Source organism: Heteronotia binoei, chromosome 15, assembly GCF_032191835.1.
Source record: "Heteronotia binoei isolate CCM8104 ecotype False Entrance Well chromosome 15, APGP_CSIRO_Hbin_v1, whole genome shotgun sequence".
Taxonomy (NCBI): domain Eukaryota; kingdom Metazoa; phylum Chordata; class Lepidosauria; order Squamata; family Gekkonidae; genus Heteronotia; species Heteronotia binoei.
In genome coordinates, this window is record NC_083237.1 from 34,473,411 (window position 1) to 34,487,669 (window position 14,259).

The following is a 14,259-nucleotide window of genomic DNA, read 5'->3' on the forward strand; positions in this document are numbered from 1 at the left end:
TGCCTGTGAGGTAAACATTGCCATTGTGAGCATTTTGAAAAAAGGATGCAGTGCAAGTGTAATAAATAATATTTTCCTGTACAACACAGAATCTCAAATTTTTAAAAGCAGGACTTGCTTCTAAACTTACACTACTTTGGGGGATCTACATGCAGAATAATTCCAATGATGCTTACCTCTCCACCAAATAAAACACAAGATGCTTACATCAGTTAATACAGAAAACAATTGATATTTTATTTTTCATTGTTCTAGTATTTATACATATATAGCATTATTGAGTGATAGCCTGTATTATGTGGCCTTTTTGCACTTTATATGCACAGGCAACTCCATGTTTAAATATTTATTACACTGCTTTTTGCCCCATTGGGGGACGCAAAGGACATACAACATCATTCTCTCATCTTCCTTCATTTTATCTTTACAGTAACAACCTTGTTAGGTAGGTTAGGCTGAGATTTACTGGTCTCAGGTCACCCAGTGAGCTTCCACAACAAAGTGAGAATTTGAACCTGGATCTCCCAGACCATTGCAGGCCACACGTAACATGCTGTCCCTCAACTTCCCAGAGCTGCCTCTCCTAGTTCACCCCATTCTCCCTTCTCTTTCCATCACTTCTTGGACTTTGGGCTAAGATCCAATGCAGTACCTTCTCTTTCCTAGCCTTCAGATCCACAAAATTGAGTCACTGAATTTTGGGTTCCAAACCATGTTTTGACCCTAAGCCTTGGAGAGGGGGTTTAGAGAAGGATAAAATCCTCACAGTAAATTACTTGGTATTGATTAATACTGCTTAAGAATTGTAGGCCATAGGAGTGGAAAGAGAACGAAAAAACTGAGTAGAAAGGAGGACTTTGATTGTGTTACAGGGGTGAGATGTAGAATGCAGGAGCTGCAGTCCTTGAAATTCTTAGGAGCTCAGCCCTGCATTGATTCTGGTAACTTTACATTTGTGGCCAGATCGTTATGTCTATGATAATGCTGCTGAAAGGGTGAGTGTGAGTGTGTGTGTGTGTGTGAAAGGGGATATTTCATCATATGTTCTCATGCTTGTTTGCATTTCTGTATCCAAGGGAGAAGCTTGGGGGCTTTAGCAGAAAAACATCTGTATTTGAAGCAACATGTCCTCACAGGCCTGCCATGGAAACCATTAAGGACTCAATGGCTTACATTTGAGCTTTGAGGTCAGCAGTTCCCAGCATTGTCTCACCCACCACACAGCAGACAAGGTGGATCCTGGTGTGAAATTACAGAGATAGGCTAAAAAGAACAATGACTTCAAAGCAGGGAGCAGCAAAAATCTTGAATCTTCAGAGTGACACTTTGCTTGAATGGGGCTTACCACCAGTGGTCAAAATGGAAGAACAAGACCCAGCAGACTCAGTGCCAAAGAAGGACCTGAAGGGTGTAAGAAAATCCCCTCTTATTATTCAGATGGGGACATCAGAAGAGCTTTTGAGATGGGTGGCATTGCCACAATCCAGGAATCAACACCAGGAGACATAACAAAGCTGGAAAGTCCAGTGGCAGGAAAAAGTGGCTGATTAAGTTCCATCAGCCTTCTCTCCTGCATGTGGTAACCTCCAGGTGCCTCAACTCACACTGGCAGATGATATTGAGGTCTACCTGTCCACTTTTGAATGTGTGGCTGATGCCTGCCAGTGGCCAAGAGAGCAATGGGTGGTCCGACTTGTGCCTGCCCTCAGTGGAGCAGCCCGAGAGGCCTATCATTGCCTTGACTTGAGGGACAGAAAAGATTACAGGAAGGTGAAGGCTGCCATCTTGTGCTGCTGTGACACTGGTAGTGAGACTCGACGGCAACGCTTCAGGCAGGTTGGGGCCCAGGAGGCTGCTGGGCCCTGCCAGACTTGGAGATGCTTGAACAAAATTTGCCATCAGTGGCTGAAACCTGAGGTCTGTTCTAAGGAGCAGATTCTGGAACTGTTGATCCTGGAGCAGTTCCTGAACATCTTGCCAGAGGAAGTACGGACTTGGGTTTGGGAATGTCATCCAGAGACCTGTGCCCAGGCTGTAGCCTTGGTGGAAGAATTTACCGCCCGGCAGCAAGAGGTCAGATTTTCAGGTGAATGAACTTGAGGTGCCCAGATTTAGAGGGGTGTTCTCCTCCGTGTAAGGAAAAAAAGTTTTAGTTTTGGAAATGATACAAAACTCTCATGGATTCATTTCTGTCTATGAGAGCTTTTTATTTTCTATCTCATTTGCTTTCCCCCACACAAACAAAGAGGCAGGAGGCTATTTAATCTCCCGTGTGACAACAACATAAATTATATCTGTATTCGCTTTTTCTGTATCTTCATGCATTCATTGGCTTATGTCTGGAAGCAAGTAGTGGAGCTTCATTACAAGGGAGGAGTCCTGTCAAACCTTCTGCTGCAACTGATGCCTCTGCCCACATGTGATGGCCAAGTGTTGCCCAATATAACTAGCATGTTCACAGAATGCATTCTGGAAGGGATCTATACAGGTATGTAGAGGAAACACCTGGTGTCTTCTTAAGGCAGGAAGAGCTCAGGTATGAGGAACCATAAAAAGAGGCAGGTATCTTTTCCCATAGAACAGTGGTTTTTCAGGTTCTGTTCCAGAGAACTTTGACAGATTATCTAGCACTCCTCAAGTGGGAAATCAGTAATGGCAGATGATCTTAGGGTTGCCAAGTTCCCCATAGGCTTTAGCAGAGGAGTTGTTTCGCACTTGCAAAGCGCATGCGGCATGATAATGTCACATGCAAGTGACGTCATTGCACCAGCGATGTTGTGTGTTGGCTGATATAGGCGTTTCTGGGAAAACTCTATGGTTTTCCTGGACACACTAGCATTTTTTTGGAGGAAAAAACTCTATGGTACCTATAGTCAAAAACATTCTAAATCACTGTGGAGGGCCACTTCCATTAATAGTGTACCCTATGCCACTAATGTACCCCATGACATGCTGTATCCACACTGCATGAATTTAAAGCACTCTGGTTGTGTGTATTATTGGAATGAGAAACACTGACATTTTAAATTAGAACCACTTCAAAGCAGCTAGCAATAGAGTAGTTTTCTCAGGGGTGGCTAGGAACTTTTGAATGGGAACCCCTAGAGATAGGTTTGATAGTTACATGTCAGGCTTGAAATTATCTGGGGTGATCTGTCTTCAGATATCCTGCAGTACAAAGAGTGGGGGAGGACATTAATGAAGACCCTCCCATTTCATCCCAGACATCCCATTTCAGTTTGGAAATTATATGTTTGATTCAATCTCAGGTCATGAAGATGGAGGAAGTGATCTCTGATGAGGAGATGGCACCCCCGGCCTCATTGTGGGACATTCCTTACTCTGAGTCCCACTCTACATGCCACTCACAGGAGGCAGCCAGATGGAATGAAGCCCAGTATAAGCTGACTAGAGAAGAGGCTCAGCCTCCACAGAAGATAGGTAATTTTATTCATTTTTTAAAACATCCTGCTTTTCTCCCTCTTGGGAACTATCACATTGTTGCTGCTCCTCCTCTTCTTTCATCTCTTGTTCTTAGACCAAGGTCTTGAACAATAAAACCAAAAAAACTTAAATAAAACCCATATCTAAAAACACCTCCCATTGACACTTTTCTGCAGCCTCTAGAAATTGAACAACAAATCTTCCCTCTCCTGCTCTGTCCTTGTGTCAACAGCAGTGCTGTAAGGTAGATTAGGCTGAAAGATTGTGACAGGTTCAAAGTTACCTGATCAGCTTCCATGGCAGAGCAGGGATTGGAACCTGGTTGTACCTGGTTGTCATTTCCTGACATCCTAACCACTACACCAGGCCAATGTGGTCTGTGTAATCCTTGAATTAGACTCAAGGGCTGGGTTCAAAGACCACAAGGGTTACCTTACTGCTGTCTCCTGGATTCAGCCCAAATTTGTATGTCTTGGTAAATGCTTTATTACTCACACATTGTGATGGAGCAAAATGAAATCTGTTTATGCAAGTAAAAGGAAGGAGGAGTAGTGGCAGGTTTTTTCCGAACATGTAGAAGTGTCTACAAGTAGAAGGCAGAGTGGGGATTATGGACAAGTATGCATCAGCAAAAGTGATGAACAGTTCTTCTGGAGTGGCTGTCCTGGGTACCCCACTTCTGGTGAAACTCTCAAGGTATGGGGATGCAGCTCATCTGGCCCACAGGCCTTGCTCTGAAGCAATTATTTAGTGCTTGGGGTGGGAGGCAGCCATTCTTCCCAATAAATGATGATTCCAGCAAGTGTGCTGAGGAAGAGAAGACTGTACTATGGATAAAACTTCAGCTGTAGAATTGATGCCAAACAGTGAAAAGAGCAGTAGCTCAGGCAGATAACCAGCAAAAGTGGATTTGGTGTGTGGCTCTCAAAGCCCCCACTGCCCTAATGGCTGGCTTGGAGAATGCACTTGTGTCTTTAAATTACTTCGTCAAGCCAGCAGGTGGCTTGGAGAATACATTTAAAGTTAAAGTTGCTTTCCTTCCACCTCTCTCTCCCCATTTATTTTCCCTCCCTCAAACATCTGTCATTAATGACTTGCAGCTCTCAAACATCTGATGTTTATTCTATGTGGCTCTTATAATAGGCAAATTTGGCCACCCCTGCTCCAGGGCTATTCCATTTTCTCTTCACAATAACCATCTGAAAATGGTTAGGTTGGGATTTAGTTACTTGCTCAAGGTCACTCAATAAACCTCAGAGGTGAATAGGGGTTTAAACCTAGGTCTCTACTATAGTAGGTCCAACCTGTTAATGCATGTATTTCTGTCTCTGTCCCTCTACTGCTGTTTGTGTTTCTTGTTCATATATGTTCCTTCCTTTCAAGGGTGTGTGGGTTACGCTTTGGATCTGAAATGTAAAAAAAACGCAGAGAGATGAGATATGCACAGTCTGCTCTTTGCCATTCTAGAATTTTGCTGATACCTTTGCAAGTCAATTTTTAAAAATGGGGATGTGTAAATCAAGAGACCTTCTTTTTACTGTGAAACTTGGTCCTGTGTAGTGTCAGGAAGCAAACAGGAGTCTAGAAAAGGTGCATAGGCAGAGATTCACATTTTCAATCTCATATATCAACTTTTTGGTTTAGTGGTTAAGAGTGACAGACTGTAATCTGGATAACCAGGTTTGATTACCCACCCCTCCACCTAAAGCCAGCTGGGTAACCTTGGGCGAGTCACACTTCTCTCAAAACTCTCTAAGCCTCACCTACCTCACAGGGTAGTGAAGGGCAGGGTATAAAAACTAAACCTTTAAAAAAAAAGCCAGGGAGAAGGAGTGGTGCAGTGAGGAATTGATTAGAATGGGGGATGTAACCAGATACCCAGACAATCATAATAAAGAATATAGCAGAAGTGCTAGTATTGCATCCACACACATGCACAACCTCAAATCAGAATTGGGACTGTAATTTTGGCTGGATGTCGTATAAGGAGAGCATTGCACAAGGTATGCATGGGGTATGAATTATATAGAAGAAAGCTGGTGTAGGCAATCCTGAATTTTTATCTCTCATTTAGCAGTGCAGTGTTTGTTGCACAAGCTTTTTTGTTCGTTCCGTTGGACCACTATGACCAGTTTTATGGAGGGAGGGGGAGGAACACTTGAAGGGGAAAAATCAGTCATGTGTGAAAAAGTGTTTCAGTCTGGACATGAATGCATTCTTTCATGCACAGTGACTCTTACTGGCTCAACAAGCTCCTGAAGCAGGTTTGGATAGAGCACACCTTGTAAGCTGCTGCTGGCCTTAAGCTGGAGCAGGTCATGGCTAGTTTAGTGGGTGGGTGCTGTGATACTTACCCATGAGCCCTTAGGGCTGGTCATGGTACCATGAGCAGAGGCAACTCAGTTGCTAAGTAACCATTGAGGCTGAGGGTGTAGGGGTCTTGTTTTTCTTTAAATGGCTTGGAAATCAAGCTGGAGTGAGGGAACTAGGCCTTCCTGAGCATTTGTGAAAAATGAGGTTCAGCTTCATTTTTTTTACCTCATCATCATAGTCTTTGAAGTCTGTGTACATGATATTCCACCCACACAATGAATATGAAATTCCTCTGGCAGAAGAGAAGAAAAAGATGTGCCTGAAATATATTAAAGAAAAAATGTGAAATGTAGGTCCCAAAAATAGCAGATGTATGTGTTTCTTTTAGAAAAATATAAATAAGCACCTCTTTAAACCAGTGACACAAGCACTGCAAAAGCACACCGCATATAAAGCTTTTGAAAACAAAGTTCCCCAAGTAGTGTGGTGAAAAACTGTATTCTTATTGCTATTATCATCCCTACTTGTGACATGGACAGTGCCTTAGAGTGATTTACAGCCCGCAATGTGGAGATGAAACTTGCATTTAGATTGTGCATTGTTTGAGAGCAAGGACCCATTTCTGTGTTTTTCTTGTTCTGTTACTCTGTGACATACCCTGTACAATGGTATCATCCTCATAATAATAGGACAAGAATTCAGGACTGAAAAGAGAACGGCAACTGACTGAAAAGGTTATAGTCATGCAACATAAGACCCTCCCCCCCAATCTCCTGTCCCCAGGTCTTACAAAGGTATTGACTTTGGAGAGGGGGAGGCACACTATTTTTGTGAAAATGCTCTTTTTGCCTATAAAATGCCATACAGTAGAGAAGGCTAAGCCGATCTCTTTTTTCCTGATATGCTTTTAACATGGAAGGAGATTGGGGGATCATTCAGATATGCCACCTTCCACCTGCAGTCTCGATGTGTTACAACCCAGAAAGACCTTCTGTCGCACAATTCTGCTGTTTATACAAATGGAAGTCCAAAAGAAAGCACCACAAGTGCACCCTGTTGCTAAAAATAATGCGAGTGTGGCAATGGGAATAAAATTATCTTTCTTTCTTAAAAAATTCAGCAGGTACCAGGGCTGCAAGACAGACTGCAGACATCCCATCTGAGGAAGACTCTTGTAGCCATGGAAATGCTCAAGGATACATGGGGGAATATGGGTGAGGCAACATCCTCAGAGTGGGAAGAGGACAAACAACTGGGTGAGCAGACTGGCTCTTCGGAAGACAAATTTACTGTTCAAACAAAAGGGCCTAGAAAGTTTCCAGTGTTCTTCCCTTCACCAACTCCTAAGACTAGGGAGGAACTGAAGGACACAGAAAGCCAAACAAGGACTTTCTTCTGGGGAGAAAAAACTCACCAATGTTGTGAGTGCAGGGAGAGCTTCAGAGTGAAACAAGAACTTGCTTTGCACAAGAGGATCCACCGGCGGGAGAGGCCCTTCCCTTGTGCTGTTTGTGGGAAGAGGTTTACCCAGCTCTACCACCTCACCACACACAGGTGGATTCACTCAGGCGAGAAGCCTTACCACTGCACCGAGTGTGGGAAGCAATATGCAGATGCCTCCAATTTTTACAAGCACCAGAGGAGCCATGTGACTGAGAAGCCCTATCAGTGTACAGAGTGTGGGAAAACCTTTGAGGACCTGTCCAATTTTTATAAACACCAGAAGGGACACCAAGGGGATTGGCCTTACATTTGTGACACTTGCGGAAACTGCTTCAGCAAACAAAAGGATCTCTCTGCTCACCAGAGGATTCATGAGGATGGGAGGGTGCCCTTTCTGTACTGACTGGAGGGTGAGGGTAGGGTCACACTCATAATGTCGTCTCCTTGGAAATGTCATAACCTGTGCCCATAAAGCAGCCTGTGAAGGAATATGGAACACTGGGCCTGGTTTGCTTGTGGCAATGCTGTGGTGCCCTACTGGAGTGGACACAGTTTGTCTGGAATGGTTGCTGACACATCAGAGAATCATGTTCTTCCAAAGTTTGGGCTTGGAAAATTCAGGAATGGGGTGGGGGGAAGCATAAGGAACCTGTTACTGAAACAACATGGCACTACTTAATGAGCTTTCCTAAGGGATGATGTTCAAATATGCTTCCGTTGAAAGGACAGTAGATGGCTGACAGTTCGTGGTTGAAAATGTCTGTTGCTAACCATTCTAGTATGGATGCATATTCTGGGGCAGTGAATGATGAAATCTCTTAACACAGTGCATGCTCTCTGATGAGCATGCTGGTAATAAAAAGCATTCATCTCAGAGAGGGTTTTTTCAAAAATGAACATAATTAAAATATGATATCTATGCCATTGCTCCATGGAATATTTCTTTATTTACTGGAAAAAACACCAAAAGCCATTATTTATACAAATTGCTAACATTGGGTTGGGTACCACAGATTTCTGCATATAATCAAAAGTCCTTGCATATGTAGAAGTCCTAAAAGTTACTCCTTGGTGTCACCTTGTGCTAAATGAAAGTGATTGTATCCCCACCATCTTTTCCATGCATACCAGTCATAGTGCAAGATATCTCTTCCCACACAATTTCAAAACCAAATTAAATTAGATCATGTGTACCAACTGTTGTACATTCCATTCCTCCATAAAGTTGTTGTATTAAACATTACATTGAAATGCTGTGCATTATTGCAGCTGGGCTAATTACTTGCAGAAGTGGAATTGTGCGAAGTTCATTTTTTGCTCACAGATTGGTTCTAATGGAGGTGTCTCCATTAGCTCTTTTTTTCTTCATCTCTTGCCTATGTTTCTAAGGAGACATTCTATGCAAAACGTCTGCTGTACCATTAAGAGCATAAGAGGAACCCTGCTGGTTCAGCCCAATGGACAATCTAATGTATCATACCATCTCACTCAATGGCCAGCTAGTTTCCCTGGAGGGCCAGCCTATCATAGAGGCCCAGGCCTTCCCTGATATTGCCTTCTTGAATTGGTATTCAGATTTACTGACTCTAAAAATGGAGATTCCCTTTAGACCCCATGACTAGTAGCCACTGATGAGCCTATCCACCATGTATTTGTCTAATCCCATTTTGAAGTCATCCATACTCATGGCCTTCACTGGCAAGTGAGTACATTCTGTCAACCTCTGCTGGTCAGAATAACATTAGTGTGGTTTTCTCAGTTACCGTTCCTTGTAAGGTACGGCAGGATTAGTACTAGGCTTCCTAGGAGTTAATGGCCAAGGGCTTGAACCTCAGATTTTGGTTCCCAGCCCAGGTTCTTAGCTGCCACATTTTATGCAGTGTCAGGTGGTAAAATATTCATGGAAAGGGGAGAATGAAGTCTTTTTCCACAGGCCAAAATGCACAGGTGTGCTGGCTCATAGGTAGCTAAACTCATGCTGGCTGAGAGGAACAAGCATTGTTTCCAAGTAATTTTACTTTCTTCCGGTGTGAACCTGTCCTGAAACAGCTCAAACTGTTTCTCACAGGCTTCCCCTGTGGTGGCCCTTCAGTTACCTGCTTTCCACAAGAAGATACTGGTTGCGGTTGGCAGGCATCCAAACTACCCACTGCCCAAAATCTGCTCAATAAAGGGGTCTGGACTGTGCAGGCTGAGGTCTGTGTGTCTAGTCTGGGCTGGTCTATATGGAAGGGCACATCAGAAGCTTCATGTAAAATACCATTCCCCCGCCTCCATAAGTGCATGTAGTTTTAGAAGATGGGCAGCTGTGTTTGTCCATAACAGTAGAAAAGTAGCATCTTTAAGATATTTTTTTTGTTAGTATTTAAGGTGCTACTGAACCCTTGCTCTTTTCTGCTGTATTTTACAGTGTTTCTTCTACAGATGGATTCAGAGTAATTTTTTCATTCTCCCCCTCTGTATTTCTTTGTCAATTCTAATTTTGATGTGATTTGGTTGTTGGAGTTGATACAGGATAATCTGGGAGTTCTTGCATTGGCAATTAAATTAACGATGGTTCATGAACACACTTAGGCAATCATTTGAATCAATGAAGAATAAGTATGCATGAACTGATCCTAAGGCATCCTAGATTTGACTTGGGGTGTATGGCTTTTGCTGCCACTCAGGGTTAGACTGATGTTATATCAGAGAAAGGGGAAATTTGCCACAATGTCACTTATGGCTTCAGGCAGTATATTTGTCCCTATTTTTCTGTCAGAAATATGAAGATAATAAAACCAACCTTGTAAGAATTACTGAGATGATGCTGAGGATTTGTGTGGCTCAGACCTATATGGATTGGGGGCTGTAGTAAGGAGGAGAACTGGGCAAGACTGAGTGGGAAAGTGGCTGAATCCTGCCCTGGATCCTAAGTTTGGGGAGTATATTTGCAGTGTGCAGTGAGAAGATTTGTTTGTGCCTTGAACATAACATACAACCAAATAGCAGATAATCATTTTCTTAATAGAGAAAAAAAAATCTTGGAGAACTTTCTGCATTTTTAAACACCTACTTTCTGGAGACGCGCACTGGAAAGCCAGTATAGTTTGCTGGCTGGAGCACTAGTCCAGGACTGAGGAGCCTTGCTACAAATGCCTGCTCAGTCATGAAGCTAACAGGGTTCTCAGGAGTCAGCCACTTTTTCAGCTTAACTTACCTCAGAGGGTTGTGAGGATAAAATGGAGGAGGGGAGAACCAAGTAGGCTACCTTGAAATCAATGAAAAAAGGAAGGTATAGATTAGGCTTGCCAGTTCCCAGTTGTGGGCATGGGACCCCCTAGTTTGGAGGCTCTCCCCCCATTTCAGGGTTACCAGAAAGGGCGGAGGGGTTGAATGTCTACTGGGCACTTCATTATACCTTATGGAGACTGGTACCTATAGGGTATAATTGTCAGACTCTGTTCATTGATACTATTTCTGTATGCTGACTACTAAACAGATTGATTAATATAGATGCCCACTAACCTGTAATAGTAAAATAGTGGAGGGGGGGCAAGTAGGGAATAGCCAAGGAGTAGCTTCCCAAGAATATCAAAGGTTGTTAGGCAGTCTTTGAAGTAGCGAATGCCTGGCAGATTCTCACCTCCCCCCTAGAGGCAGCAAGGACATTGCCGCCGGGAAATGTAACCACCAACTGTAGAAGATAAGGTGGGCCGTGTGAAAAGTCTCACATGCAAAAACAGCCTTTGTTTTGGGAATTGGGGGTTAGTTACCATTGCTTTGATGTATAATGTTAAATACCAATGACTTGAACTGCTTGCCATCAGTTCCAATGTCTTTCATGCTGAAGTAACTTTGGAGTATACAATAAATGCAACTTTGTTTCAAATAACAAGTCTGCTCATTTGGAAACTTCAATGAACCTTCGCTGACAATAATGAAGAATCAATCCATGGGTATCTGGGGCTCTGGGTGGCCTGTTTTTTTGAGATAGAGGAACCAGATTTTCAGCATAGCATCTGATGCCTCTCCTCAATCCCCCCACCCAAAGTTTCAAAAAGATTGGACCAGGGGGTCCAATTCTATGAGCTCCAAAAGAAGGTACCTCCATTATTTCCAATGGAAGGAAGGCACTTAAAAGGAATGTGGCAGCCAGAAGACCCTTTGGAGTTCTATCATGCTTGGCACAACCTTGCTCCTGGCTCCACACCCAATATCTCCTGGCTCCAACCCCCCTCCCCCACAAGTCTGCCTCCGTTCCTGAGGACTGGAAGGTAGCAAATGTCAACCCCATCTTTAAAAAGGGTTCCAGAGGAGATTTGGGAAACTACAGGCCAGTCAGTCTGACTTCAATACCGGGAAAGTTGGTAGAAAGCATTATCAAGGACAGAATGAGTAGGCACATTGATGAATACAGGTTATTGATGAAGACTCAGCATAGGTTCTGTAAGGGAAGATCTTGCCTCACTAACCTGTTACATTTCTTTGAGGGGGTGAACAAATGTGGACAAAGGAGACCCGATAGATATTGTTTACCTTGACTTCCAGAAAGCTTTTGATAAAGTTCCTCATCAAAGGCTCCTTAGTAAGCTTGAGAGTCATGGAGTAAAAGGACAGATCCTCTTGTGGATCAAAAACTGGCTGAGTAATAGGAAGCAGAGAGTGAGTATAAGTGGGCAGTCTTCGCAGTGGAGGACGGTAAGCAGTGGAGTGCCGCAGGGCTGAGTACTGGGTCCCATGCTCTTTAATTTGTTCATAAATGATTTGGAGTTGAGAGTAAGCAGTGAAGTGGCCAAGTTTGCGGATGACACTAAATTGTTCAGGGTGGTGAGAACCAGAGAGGATTGTGAGGAACTCCAAAGGGATCTGTTGAGGCTGGGTGAGTGGGCGTCAACGTGGCAGATGAGGTTTAATGTGGCCAAGTGCAAAGTAATGCACATTGGGGCCAAGAATCCCAGCTACAAATACAAGTTGATGGGGTGTGAATTCGCAGAGACTGACCAATAGAGAGAACTTGGGTTCATGGTAGATAACTCACTGAAAATGTCAAGACAGTGTGCGTTTGCAATAAAAAAGGCCAATGCCATGCTGGGAATTATTAGGAAGGGAATTGAAAACAAATCAGCCAGTATCATAATGCCCCTGTATAAATCCATGATGTGGTCTCATTTGGAATACTGTGTGCAATTCTGGTCACCGCACCTCAAAAAGGATATTATAGCATTGGAAAAAGTCCAGAAAAGGGCAACTAGAATGATTAAAGGGTTGGAACACTTTCCCTATGAAGAAAGGTTAAAATGCTTGGGGCTCTTTAGCTTGGAGAAACATCGACTGCGGGGTGACATGATAGAGGTTTACAAGATTATGCATGGGATGGAGAAGGTAGAGAAAGAAGTACTTTTCTCCCTTTCTCACAATACAATAACTCGTGGGCATTCAATGAAATTGCTGAGCAGTCAGGTTAGAACGGATAAAAGGAGGTATTTCTTCACCCAAAGGGTGATTAACATGTGGATTTCACTGCCACAGGAGGTGGAGGCGGCTACAAGCATAGCCAGCTTCAAGAGTGGGTTAGATAAAAATATGGAGCAGAGGTCCATCAGTGGCTATTAGTCACAGTGTGTGTAATATTTTGGCCACTGTGTGACACAGAGTGTTGGACTGAATGGGCCGTTGGCCTGATCCAACATGGCTTCTGTTATGTTCTTAAGTCCCTAAATAATTCCTGAGTTGTACCTGGCAACCAGAGTATAGATAGGGAGGAAACTTTACTGAGGTGGCACAATTTTCATTTTCCTTTGCTTCAGTTTCCCCATTTTTTAAAAAAGGTGGTGGTGTGGTGGGGAATCAGGATTATGATATATGCATTTATATGTACTGAATTCCTGCAGGGCCCTTGAGAACTGCAGTCTTGTAAAGTAATCAAGTTTTGCAGCAAGGAAGTTGTATGGTTCCCCCTTGTGTTCAATTCTACAAATAGCAAGCTGTGAAGTACTTGCCAGATAAGACAAGTAGGAAAAAACGTCCATTCAGTTTGAAGAAACACTTGTTTGCACTTTCAGCAGCTCAGTAAAAAGAAGTCTCTTACAGGTATGGCCTTGTAGTCAAACCTTCCCTCAGCTTGCCAGAGGCATTTAGCATCACCTCACATCTTTGGCTCTGCCTTGTGTTTACAGAAACCCTTACAAAATAAACTATCTCTAAGAATGAACAGAAGATGAGATCCAGTCGACTTTTTCACTCCATCTTGCCCAATATTCTTCCTTATTTAGTCTCTACCCCACATGGCTTTTGTCTATGTTGATCCCATAATTCCCAGCATCCCCAGGGAAAAAGTTGGTTGGGCCCATCACAGTGTGTTTCCCCTCCCTCTCACTAGTGAGCTATTGTAGCCTGTTTTCACACACTTAAAGGAGCAGGGATCCCATGATGTACTGCACTGGCCTCACTTGATAGCATTCTAAGAACAGAAGGGACTCTGTCACTAATTAATAAATTGTCAGCAAATAGATCCTGAGATATATACTATAATAGCAGATAATACATTAAACATAATTTACAACCAAGGCAACCCATTACAAAAATATAAAACCAGCAAAAAACTGAATGATAAAAAATATAGGCAGTTAACAGTCAGACAAAGGAACCCTTCTTAATAAGTCTATCACAAAACTGTTAAGAAAAGCCCTGCTGGATCAGACCAATGGTCCATCTAGTTCAGGATCCTGTACCACACAGTGGCCAACCAATTCATCTGGAGGGTCAACAACAAGGCATATAGGCTGAGTCCTTTCCCTGATGTTGCCTCCTGGCTCAGGTTTAGATTCAGTGTATGGAGCTATCCCTATTCTTCATGAATTTGATCCCCTTTCAAAGTTGTTTATTCCTGTGGTTATCACTACATCTTCAGGCAGCAACTTCCACATTTTAATCACTCTCTGTTTGAATGCAGCTACTACTCTGGAATGCAATAAGCTAGATATTCATAACATGCTGCCAAATGGTGAAAAGAATGGCATGTCTTTCCTTCTGATAAGGTGGTGATGTGTGGTCAGAACTTTCTCAGTGCTTGACTGG

At 43.1% G+C, this 14,259-nt stretch overlaps 1 pseudogene; it reads left to right on the forward strand.

The window, feature by feature from the left end:
• The first annotated feature begins 1,142 nt into the window (after nucleotides 1–1,142).
• Nucleotides 1,143–7,603, forward strand: LOC132583377 (zinc finger and SCAN domain-containing protein 21-like; annotated as a pseudogene).
• The last annotated feature ends 6,656 nt before the right edge of the window (nucleotides 7,604–14,259 follow it).